Raw genomic sequence first — 13,129 nt, forward strand, 5'->3', positions numbered from 1 at the left:
CCCCACACAAACAAAGCCATGCCAGGAGAAACCAAGAATGTGAACCCACAGGTGACAGGAAAAGACGATAAACTGGATACCATACATAGCCTGACAAATGTAACTTCTTTTCTCGGAGCTGTACAGGCTCAAATGACAGATAGAGGACTCTCTTCTCACACCACGAAAGAGGGTGGAAGAAACGAAAAAATGCCAGCCCAAGAACTCCTACACGCAGGCATAAAAAGAGAGAGCTGAGCAACAGTGAAAGTACAGTCAAACCTCGATATATCGAACACGGATATATCGAATTATTGCGTATATCGAACACTTTCTATATCACGTGGAAAATCGCATGCATTTTTTATTTTTTATTTCGAGCGGGGCCGGATGTAAAATGGATATATCGAACTCCGCCACCTTAGACCAAGTGCGCTCTCTTGACAGGAGGCGAGCTTTCCCGCAACATTCTCGAAGATAGCGGCAGCGCAATGGGCGTTTCAGACTGCTGCGTACGACAGCTGCCCACATCTGTTGCGCCGAGGGCGCCATTTGAACGTAGCGGCGTACGCACGCGGCAGCTTGGCCAGGTTGGCTAGTTTAACCAACATCAACAACACGTAGTACGTCTCGGTGCTGCCGTTTGCGCTACGCCAGTCGTTGTGTGTGTGGCGTAGGCCTGTCGTGGTTGGTGTAATGGCTGCAAACGCGAAGAAGCGTACGACCCTGACATTTGCTGCGAAATTGGAAGTGATACAGCACGTTGAAAATGGAGAAAAGAAAGTGAGCGTCGCCGAAGCTTTCAACATCCCAAGGAATACTTTGAGCACTCTGCTGAAAAATAAGAGTGACATAAAGGCCAAGGCAGAACAGAACCAGCACTCAGGCGCGCGGCGAGTGCGCAAAGCTGCCTTTGAAGGCGTCGAGAAGGCGCTGTACAAATGGTTTATCAACGTAAGGGGCCGGAATATTCCTTTATCAGGACCAATGCTACAGCAGAAGGCCAAGAACTTTGCGTTCATTCTCGGCGCCGAGTTCACTGCTTTCGGCATGCGGGTATCGTGACCCGCATTGAAGAAGCTTCCGAGGAAGCAACCGAAGATTTGACGTTGGATGGCACAGAGGAAGAATGCCAGCTTGAAGAAACCTGGAGCCAGTTCGAGCGCTTTGTCGGTGCTGAGCCACACAGCATGTGCATTGAGGACTTCGTTGGCGGTGACGACAGCACCGGAACAGTGGCGGAGTTAACAGACGTGGAGATCGCTGCAGAAGTGGCTGCTGAGCGGCCAAACGAAGACGCTGCCGAGGCTGATCCAGCAAGCGCTGATGTTGCCCCACTCCCAACTGCAACTGAGGCTGTAGCTGCTTTGGCCGTTGTACGCCACTACTGTGGCGCAATATAAGGGACTGGACTGTCTCTTGTGGACCGTTTGGACTATGTTGAGGACGCCGTGGTCAAACACGCGGTTGCCAATATGAAGCAGGCTACACTGCTTCAGTACTTTCAGCGAACTAAATAAATACTTTGTTTGAAGCTTCATGTGAGTATCTATTACGCCACGATTGGTTCATTGATTGATTTGTGCTAGTTTTTGACGCGTTTTCTACGTGATTTTATATATTGAATTCTGGCTATATCGAACTATTTTGCGATCACCGCGCTGTTTGATATATCGAGGTTCGACTGTACTGTAGATGGCTAATCGCCACACGAGAGTAGCCAAAAACCTCAAGGTCTGGCAGTGGAACTGCAGGACTCTTAGAACTATACATGCCGCACTTTCTAGTTTTATAGATGTGACACCTGTTCCCCCAGATATCGCATGCATACTAGTAGCAGGCAAGAGAGTACCGAACCTCAGAGGATACAAGATGCACATGCACCCTGACTATCCTCAAATAACAGCACTGACACAGGCGGACATAGCGGTGAGCGTGGACTACATCCCTAACTGCGGTGTCCAACATCAGGTCCTTAAGTCTGGCCATGTAGACGCTCCAAACCGAAAACAGTTATTGCCAACGTCTGCAGCCCACCTAGAGACAGGAAGGCAAAGTTCGACGGGCTAGTGATGGCTGCATTGCACAAAGTGAAAAGCAACAACCGGATAATTATCCTAAGGGACTTCAACGCTCTGCACTCTGGTTGGGGCTATGATCGAGGCACATCTAAGGGCCAAAGGCTAGCCGACCTCACGGGAGAGCATGAACTGGTCCTGCTGACGCGACTGCGTCACTGCGACACCACACCGGACCTAACTTTCAGCAACAATGACAGAGGCATTACCTGGACCAACCTAGGGCAACACCTTGGCAGTGATTGCTGCATTATTAGTGTCTCAGTTAACAGGACGCGGGCTTGCCATAGATTCGAAAAAGCCACCATAACTGATTGGACAGCTTATAGAGAAAAGCAAAGGCAGACCCCATTGTGCGATAGTGCTACAGAATGGAGGGAATTCATCACAAGTGTACACAGAAGCACTACATAGGAAATCTCGACAACTGTCGAAACACCGGCAGTAGACAGACGCCTACTACACCTGTGGAAAGCACGGAGAAGTCTGACCAAATGTCGCAACACAACAGACACAACAGAAAACTCAGGATCAGGATAGCCAGGCTTGCGCAGGAAGCCAGTGAGTACATGCAACAGCTGCAAGACACCAGTTGCCTTGAGTTTTGTGATGCACTCGAAGAAATGCTTAGCACAAAACGAACATGAGCTATTCTGTGCAGTATGATAGATCCGACAGGAACACGAACCACCACAAGCAGAACACTGAAATTAAAAATGAATACGATGACATGACCGATGCCCTCATTGAGGACCTTAAAAGTGTCTACATAGGAGTACAGGACACAAAATCAGTGCAATACGTCTATGAGGGACCAGACAACACGAAGTTGGACGCACCCATAGCACTGGCAAAGCTTTATGCAGCTGCACAATCTTTCTGGAAGAACACCGCACCGGGTCCGGACCGCATTACGAATGCGATTCTGCACAACCTGAGCTGGGAGCTTACGACCTACTTCAACGATAATGTGTGGTCTGACGACGGGGCAGTACCGGAAGAATGGAAAGAAGCTACTATCATACTCATACCGAAACTGGCTAAACCCAGAGATCTGCACAACCTGAGACCTATATCGCTCGCATCGTGTGCAGGGAAGCTTTTTGAGAAGGTGATCCAAATTTGACTGAGCAACTACATTGAGCGGAATGAACTTTTTCCCGACTCTGCTCGGCTTCAGGCTCCATGTGTCAACACAGGAAGCATTTTCTATGCTTTGCAACAATGTTTTGGATCCTCCTTGAAGCAAAGAAGCCAGGATAGTTTTGGCGCTCGATGTCAAAAATGCATTTGACACAATCTCTCATGAAGCAATCCTCGAAAATATAGAAGATGGAGGTTGTGGAAAAAGAGTGTTTTAGTGCCTCCTTACCTTCTTTCACAACAGGAAGGCAACGATTGGGTTGGGCAGTACACACTCTGGCATCTTTGCAATGCCCAACCGAGGGGCACCACAGGGCTCAATCTTGTCACCGCTTCTTTTCAACGTCGAGATGAGGCAACTGCCTTAGAACTCGAGCAAGCATGGGACCTCGAATGTACAATCCACGCCGATGACATAACTTTGTGGGCACACCGGGGTTCCTATGGACAAAAACGAAACCTATTACGGGAGGCCATAGACAAGGTGGTAAACTTCATCAAGTACGTGGGTATGACGTGCGCACCTGAAAAATCAGAGTTCATGCAAGTACGCAGCAAGCATGATAAGAAAACTGCCGCACCAAGGATACACTTACATCTCGATGGCCAGGCCATTCGTGAAGTCACCCAAATGAGAGTGCTTGGCTTACTTGTCCAAGCAAACGGCAGTGTGAATGCCACAACTCAGAGTTTAAAACGAACCATTAAGAGTGTGGCACATATGAAATGGCGAGTGGTACACAGCTGCAACGGGCTCGTGGAAGAAGAAACTGTTAGGCTGGTGCAAGCATTTGCGATTAGCTGCATCACTTGAGGCCTCCTGTTCCAAAAACTTAACCAAAGTGAAATGAAAATGGACACCCTTATCAGAACAGCATACATATCTGCTCTGGGACTCCTGAACTCAGTCAGCACGGAGTGTCTGGAGCAGTTGAGTATTTACAACAAATATGAACAACATGCTGCTGCGGTTCTCATATCGCAGAGAGAAAGGCTGAGCTCTATGCCCCAGGGCCGCTCTATTTTTTGAAGACTAGAATACAACTGGACCCTTGTTCTACAGAGATGAAACAGACTTAGAACGACAGAAAGCTGAGCTAGTTGGTAAGGATTCATTATGCAAAATTGAAGTGAGGCATGCAGACAGGACACAAGAGTAGAGAGGTTGTCCGTGTTCGTGTTGTCCACTTCTCTACCCTTGTGTCCTGTCTGCCCGCCTCACTTCTATTTTGCATAATGAAACAGACTTGTTGTCTCAAGATTTGAGGGAGCACGTCCATGTCTCACCCATACCAAAAAATACCAGTGCCAGGTACCATGCAGGCCGCAGACCGGCCAGGACGAGGACTCCGCAGAAGCGATTTGGCAAGGATCCGGCCGCCTACTACACCGGACGCGAGTGCAACAACTCACAGGTACTTCTATGCGATTGCCGCAACCAATAGAGTTATTATGATAATTGCTACGGTTAAGACTACCTCAGTATGCATAGCAGAGGCAGTGGCAATAGTGCTGGTGATACGAGATGCCGACTTCAAGGGTCACTCGGCTCATGTGCTTACAAACTCGCAGGCAGCGTGTCGACTCTTCATGTGGGGGAATGCTACCACGCAGCGCCCAAAGAATACTCTGCTCACACCTGGACCTGGACCGTAGCATTACGTGGTGCCCCGCGCACTACGAACTGGACAGGAACAAAAGGGCAGACTGCATAGCTCGAGGAAGCAATGACCGAGCGGCAGCCAGAACCCCAGAGGAACCTCCGTCCGCAGTGCGCGACATATTGGAGAATCAGAGGAGGGAGAGATGGACCTACGGCCCTCCGCACTCCAAACTAAATAGAAGACAAGCCCAAGACTGGCACCGCATACAAACTAATTCATACCCATGCCTAAACCTCTTACACAAGAAGCACCCGACATATTACACGGACACCTGCCCAGGGTGCGGCGCAAAATTCACGCTGGCCCACATAACGTGGAAATGTATGGCTCGGCCAAGCAACGTGAACTCACATTTCCTAAGGGTCACGGACTTCGTACGGCAGTGGGAGGCACTGCTCGCAAGCAAGGATCGGGGGAGCCAATTGGCCCTCCTGCACCAAGCTCGGCAAACCGCAAGAGCCAATGGAGCCCTGGACTGAGGGTCCCACCCAAATATGCCATAACTCCGATTAACTGCTCAACAAAGTTTTTTTCCTCCTCCTCCTCCACGATGGCAGAGGTTCAGATACAAATAAAATAATACTCAGTAGATAGTCGACGATAATTCTAAAGCAACTTTTTTTAATTTTTAAAGTTAGTGTGCAAGTACTGGATATAAAAAAATCCAGGGACACCTAAGCACTTCTTATGAGTTATGAATGCGATAGCATTCATGTCCAATTGAACACCACTGAGCAGTCCTTCAAGTTTTGCCCTGCAAGTAATGTTCTTGAGTTTTGCTGCAGGGTATGTTATTAAGTTTTGAGATGAAATTGTTGTGGGTTATTTTTGTTGTACGATTTCTACGTTAGCATGTTGGCTGCATACTGGAATCATTTGCACAACATTGCTGAGAAATCAAGGATGCTGCATGCCATTGATGTCCTGCACGACGAGAGACTGATTAAGTAGCGGCAGCCACCAAGGCCAGCCGACGCATGCAGCAGCAGCTAAGCCCAGTGGGGATGAGAGATACTGACCGTGCTTCCGAGAGCGAGACAGCGGCATGCGCATGTCACGCGAATGCCTCGCCAGCGACAATCCATCTCGCCCCGTGGCGTCACATCGCCGTGTCTGCTCTATTGCGGCGATGCTCTCTCCCCTCAAGCAACAGGGTAGCAGGTGTTCTGATTCGCCTTCTCTGCACCGTCCAGGCATGCTCGGGACGTGGCGTCGCAGACAACGTGCTCTTTAACTGCTAGAAGCACCAGCTTTCTTGCTCAGTGGGCCATTTGACATTTTTGCGTCAATAATGAGTATAATAGCCTGGTGGATTTGTGGATTGAGCCTGCCATCAATTCCAAATGCCACTTTCCTTTCCACTCTAGCAACACATCGCCAAAGTTACACTCACCCAAAATGTTACTAAATCTTCCCATCATACTTCGGTAATAACGTCTCCGGTAATTTTCCCGTCTGACTTCAGTCGACGACTGAAGTCAGACGGGAATTGATGTGCCAATGTTTCAAAGATACAAAATAGTTGAATAATATTGTCACGTGGTACTGACGGTGAAGAAAGCAGCCCAACTGGGAAAGACGAAAAGCGTTTTATTGGGCGAACTTGTGCCCTCGAAAACGGTCTACACTCAAAAAATGGCGACAGTGGCAAACACAGTCTGCGATCAGCGAAAATTTGATCAGCGGGTCAAGCGCGTTGGCTTTTACACATAAGTCGTCGAATGTTCCAGAGTAATTGCTGGGACCCGCGTGCCTTCCACAAAGTTCTACATTATTCTCGTTGCGCACACATGCAATCAGATTACACAAGGCTCGATCACAGACAGCGGATGGAAGCATCGATAAAATTCCAGAAACTACCGATACATGCAGGCGCGTCCTGCGCTGTGCGATTACATTTCGTGGACAGTAAAAGCGCTCACCCGTAAAAGAAACAAAATCACGTGTCAATATATCACTTAATGTTGTGTAATGATTCTATCAGATAAAAAATATATTAAAAATATTTGTGTGATTGTACAACCTTCCTGCCACCACACAATTTCGACCTCTCAAAAATTTTTAGGAAGAGTTTTGCATCTGTTTCTTAAGTCTGATTGCAGGTTCTGCCTTGAAATGGTGTGCATCACTATTTGGTACTCATTGAAACAAGATAACAATGGGTGAATAGAGGAGTCGGGGGGGGGGGGCTTTTTGCTTCCACACCATGTGATCTGAGACAGGTCAAGGTGTCCCGACTAGGACTTGGTACTCGGGCAACTGCCCTTATTGAAGGACGCCTTATCTACTGGATGTACCGCAGCCAGGTGATTTGTTGCCTACTGCTGCCAGCTATAGAATTTTTCGGCATTTCCTCTGCTTGTTAGGGCCATAGGGCTATCTGACAACTTTTCAACAAAAATGTAGTTTTTTGCCCTACCCTGAAATTTTAATAACCCTGGAAGCAAACTCTAGAATACTCAGAAAATGCAAGAAATCTGTCGATCGTACCCACCAAAACTAAGAATACAACCTTGAACCAATATGTACGGACAATGTCCAGTGATTGAAGAGCGATACTGCATGGTGGCCGGCTCTTTTTTTCGCCATCGGTGAGTGCTGGATGATTATGGAGAGGCCAAATGCAGTCACAGTGCATCAGAAAGACTCTTTTTCATATCCTACGAGAATGTGAATCGGCTTGGTGCCCCCAGCGTGCACCGGTGGTGCAAAATGTATTGGCAGCGAGGCATCCCACTCAAGCTTCAACTTACTTGGGACTTTGCAGGATAATAGAGTCAAATGATCCTCGTGTATGACTTTCCCCAACCATGAGCAACACTTCTTTTATTAGACACGAGGTTTGCAGCTATTGGAAGACTGCACATGCTGCATTAAGAAACTTTAGCTCACCGCCAACTCGGATTTCTTGATTCAAGTACCACATGTAAAATGCATAAATGCTCTCGTTGGACAAGTGATTCAGATGGACTTAGTTGAAGAAGCTAAGTTCTGCAGACTGCAGGAAGTAGGATCTCAATTTGGGGCCTCATAATCCTCGCACAGATTGCTGGATGTTAATAAGTTAAAGGGAAGCTGAGAGTCTGTCGAATTCAATAAGACGCTCATATACGGATGCGGGAACCTTATAAACCATGAAGGTAAAATTTTTAGGGCGATTTTTCACTTAGGAGTGACGTAATCGTGCGTTAAAATTGCACTGTAGCTCCGCCCCCCGTCAAGTGCCGCGCACTGCTGCTGATGCTGACGATGCGAGCGGAGACCGGAAACCGCGGAGACCGGAAACCGCGGCGTAGTGACGTCAACACTGGTGTTCCGCTCCTATGCAGTGTCCGCGACCGTGCCTGACCGGGCTTATTTCTCCGTGCATGCCGTCGTAATCTGCTTCACTTGACCATACATTCCTTTGTTTGTGTGTATATAGGAGTGGTAGTTGACGTGCGCAGCATCAATTGAACTTGTAGTCCGATCATGCCGGCGTTCTGTGCAGCCTACGCTTGCACAAACACCAGCGGCCGCGATGATGTTTCGATGTTCTATTAGTTCCTGCAAGACAAGAAGCTTTCAGCTAAGTGGGAGGCTGCTGTGAAGCGAAACAACTTCAAGCGCTCAAGAACAACAGTGTTGTGCTCTAACCACTTCCGTGACGATTACTACCGGAGTTTATCAATAATGCGTGCTTTGGGTTCTAAAAAAAATTAGCATGCTGAACGAAAGGTGCATGTTTATCTCCCACCCTTGACGCAGGTTTCATCGCCAAGCGCTGCGAATTTTCTATTCGCACGTGTGTTGTGAAACAGCGTGCATGCAGCTAACATAACACAGTGCAAGCGTACAGTTTGCATGTGTTGGAAGGCCTGCTCATGCCAGGACGCTGTGCTCCCCCTTCTCTCGCACACATAGAGAAACCGACCATCTCATGTAGCTGACAGAATTCGCTGGTTACCAGTAGCGTGCGGATGGCGCACTGATGAAGGTTCTATACTACACGTGCTACAGCAGCCGGTAAACTTTTCCCGCATTTAAACCGTCTGTGTAGATTGCCGACAGCTCTGGGGCAGCGCACAAATGCCGAAGATCGCATCACCGCTTATGTTCTACGAGGAGGCATGCAGGAACATAACGCTACAGTTGTATGCCCGGAAACGTACTCACTGGAACGCTGAATGCAGCTTAGCAAAAAACATACTCGCCAAAGAACATTTCCAACACAAGGAGATGCTAACACTTCGCCTTCGTTCGCGTGGAAAGCAGTGCTTGCACCAGCATTGTTTGCTTCTTGGAGAGGCCGGCTCTTCGCACTTGGCTCGTAAATGTAGGGAGTAAAGTATAAACCCTTTACAAGTTATCTTGCACGCGACAGCGACAGCGCGACAAGCGAGGCGACGTCTGTCACATTCACTCGTCGCCTGCAAGCCGAACTCCACGCGAGCGACGGCTTTGAGCGACAACTTCCTGGTATGAGGGCAGCAATATACGCGCTAAAACTAGCGTGACGCATGCTTTATCAATTTAAGTTGTATGGGGCATAAGATATTTCTGAAGGTCTTGCACTAGGTTCTTATTTTTGCACGTATAAAATTTAATAGTTTGCTCGTTCCGTGCGACAAACAGTAGTATTTGAGTTATGTACATCCAGTTTCGGCTTCGCACTATTGGCTAGTAGCTCATAGCATTTCTGGGCGACGAGCGACGAGTTCTAGATTTCTAGAAACGAGCGATCGAGCGACAACACCGAGCGATCTGTTCAAGCGACGGCCCGTTTTGTCGCTTGAAGCCGTCGCCCGTCACCGTCGCGCGCAAAATCGCTCTAGTGGAGTTTGGACTTAACACCGAACTCCTCAGAGAAACGCAAGCTCTCGAAATTTTTCATGACCATCTCAGCAAAACACCACCAAACTACCTTGAACCGTGCTTCGTGTGTAGCGGCAGTAGTCGGTCCGGATGAACACCATTGTTGACGTCACGAAGCGCCCGACCAATCACGGGCGAAAACGAGGCGCGCGAGCTGGGCGTGTCTGCTGCTGCACTTTTTGTCGAAATAAAGTATGTTAGCGCTTTCTTTCGCTCAATTTCGATATGATATTCGAATTCATAGAGTTGAAAGCCTGCTCTTCACTCATTTTTTCTGGAAAAGCTTTCAGCTTCCCTTTAACAAAATTGAAGCACAACATTTACAAATCTGTAACTCTGCACTAAAAACAAATATCGGAGTGCTATAAACTGCATCTGCTAAAGCATCACTAGCATCCCTCTTTGAGACGAAGCATGTTCTATAATGTTTGACAAGCTCTTTTCATCTATTTATGCCAGGGCAGACCATTCTGATGTTCCAGTAGTACCAGAGTGTGATTATCCATTTACAGCGCCCATTGATATCTCAATTGAAGGTGTTGCCTCTTTTACTAATCACTCAAAATACTGTCCACTTGTGGTATTGACAATATTAACACTAAGCTCTTAAAAAATACAGTGTCTACTTCAAGTGTCGTTCTGTATCACATCTCCAAGCAGTCCCTATCATCTGGTGTGTTACTCATTGACAGGAGGATCATGAAGGTACTCCCACTTTTAAAAATGGAAATAAATGCACGTCTGGAAACTGCCAACTAATATTATTGACATTTGTTTCATGTAAACTACTTGATCACATAAACGCAAAACACATCTATGCAGTTTTTATAGAAATGTGCTAAAGGCGAAGACGAAAGAACACATATGACAGAACTGGCGCTACTTCCAACTGGCATTTATTACTAACGTTCATCTATTTATGCTGTGCACATCAGGTAGATCATGCACTCATCATCATACACACAAAAGATTGTAAATGAATCAGATCTCACACACGATTGTATGGTCAATCAGTTCATGTGCCTAGATATCTCGAAAGAAACGTCACTTATTTTTCTTGCAAAACCCAAGTTGGACATCCGACGCACTTGTCGCCTGCTTTCCTTATGAAATATGCTTCAACTATCTCGCATTCTGTTTGTCGTTTCTTTCCTCAAGAAAATTGTGTCACTAAACATGGGTGTGCATTCATGATTATATTGTGCTTAGTGTTACACTGACGATTTTCAGTGAAGGACAGGACGTGGATGTACGTAGCACATAGGAGAGTGCTCTATGGGTGTGCATGCACACTTCTTGCAATGCTCGGCCAAGTGACTGCCAATTTGAGTCTAAACCTTAGATTACCAAACACAGTGTCACACTCTTCTGCATTGCAGAAGATAGGTGCCAATGTTTCTTTATTGCTGCCATTTCAATTTAGTATTTTTCTTAAGTTTTTGTGCTCTGCAAAACATGTTAAGGGCATGATAAGGGTGCCAGGAAAATATAGGCATTTTGTCTGAGGTTCCTCTCAAGTTGTGAAACCATTTTCAGCGATGGCAGTTGATATGAAAAGGCATGTGGTCTTGATGAATGAACACCTGAATACGTTCTCCCTGCTGCATTGCATCAATTGAGTGAAATTTCTAGACATTTGTATACTAAAAAGAAACCCACAGTCAATAAACAGTGCAAGAGGTTACTATAACAGTTTTAATTGACAGTGAGTTGGCCCTAGGATATGAAACTTTGCGGTGCATGCACGCATGCGGTTTATCTCTTCAATAAAATGGCTTATTCTTCATTGCTCTTTGGAACATGTCTACCTGTTCGTACCTGGCGCAGTGTCATATTACATCAACTCAACAATGCCGTGATGGTACAACATTAAGTGGTAGATTAGCGACAATGTGATGCTCACCTGTCTCAGAGAGACATCATCGCCTATTGATCTGTACAATCCCAACACACATACTGGAAAGCACAGTCCTATTTATGCCTGTGGACCACAGTTGTACTGTCTATGCTACCTGCTATTGTGCTGTTTGCTATTTGTCACCAGGGGAGAGCTGCGGGACCGGGTTCTTGAAGCTCAGAAAGTATTTAAAAAATTGGGGCTAGGACTTAAGTAGAATGCCCTCATGAGGGTGGCCTGTAGCTGCTGGCTATTTCATCCCAGATCCATAAAAGCACTGTTAAGTTTTTCTTCAGGTCATTCAAAAACAGTAAAAAACGGCATTCTCGTGTCCATCATTGGTGCTGCCCCGATGAAAGCATACGGCCACACAGCAGTGGAGAATGTTGGACATCAAGTGGTTAGACTATATACAACTGGTTATCCGAGCTCTCTGGTAGCAGCAGCTTGTGAAAAATTGGTTACGAAAGTTAAGTGTAACGTCACAGCTTCATCTCAAGACAACCAGGAGCATAAGAGACATGCTGTGATTCCTTACCAACATAAGGTGTTGCACAATTTGAAGAACGTGGCGCAACGTTATTGGGTGAATTTTGTGTTTTCGGCTCCTTTCAAAATGACCCGTTCATGTGCACAGGTCCAGAGAAAAATTGAAAAGCTACCTAGCCATAGCCCTTTTGTTTGCCATGTAAACCACAGATCACAGTTTGTTTCCTGCACGTGCAGTGTGGTTTGTGAATGCCCTTTCTCCCGAAGCTGTGTTTATGTCGGTCAGACCACTGTATTAATATCCGTTTAAAAGAACATTTTAAGAATTGGTCATCTGATGAGCATTCCCACATTGTAAAACATTGCAGGGCTTGTGAAAACGAGACAAAAAAGGTGTGCCTTCTGCTTCCAGAAAAAACTAAAATTTTAGAATAGTAAGCTGTTGGGTTAGTTGATTTGACATTATTTTTGCGAAGGAGAGTGCAGAAGCGTTGCGGAAAAAGGAGACATGAAAGAGCGTAGGTTAGGGCATGTTGGTATTCCATAACTGAGGTATTTTAGCACACGAAAAGGGATGAAAGACAGTGGCAAGACGCGGACACAGCGTCTTACCACTGCCTGTGTCCGCGTCTTACCACTGTCTTTCATCGCTTTTCGTGCGCTAAAAAGACCTCAGTTAAGGAGACATGGACAGAAAAGACGCTACACGTCTCCTTTTTCTGTAACGCTTCTGCGCTCTCCTTTGCAATATAAAATTTTATACCGTCATAGGGATCATCGTACACGGGAGCTGTTTGAGGCGTATGTTATAAAGAAGAAAGTGCATGTATGTGTTGGTGATCGTTCTATTGTACTTGCTGATTGTGAGGTGCAATTTCTGGATGCAAGATTGTGATGGCAGCGATTTTGGATGGCGTGTCAGCATGATGATGTCATTTTGACCATTGTATACATATGTCATCTTTCACCCAATAAAATTCAGTTGTGAGTCTGCGCACGTCCTGTCCACTTCTACGTGTGTTGTC

The 13,129-nt window shown here is 46.6% G+C and overlaps 1 protein-coding gene and 1 pseudogene across 1 annotated transcript in view; both read left to right on the plus strand.

Moving 5' to 3' along the window:
- Window positions 1-13,129, plus strand: part of mRpS23 (mitochondrial ribosomal protein S23) — a 90,268-nt gene that overhangs the window by 20,983 nt on the left and 56,156 nt on the right. The gene's annotated exons all lie outside the window — the stretch shown is intronic.
- On the plus strand, window positions 921-1,481 carry LOC139056441 (uncharacterized; annotated as a pseudogene).

Source organism: Dermacentor albipictus, chromosome 2 (genome assembly GCF_038994185.2).
Source record: "Dermacentor albipictus isolate Rhodes 1998 colony chromosome 2, USDA_Dalb.pri_finalv2, whole genome shotgun sequence".
In the NCBI taxonomy this organism is placed as follows: domain Eukaryota; kingdom Metazoa; phylum Arthropoda; class Arachnida; order Ixodida; family Ixodidae; genus Dermacentor; species Dermacentor albipictus.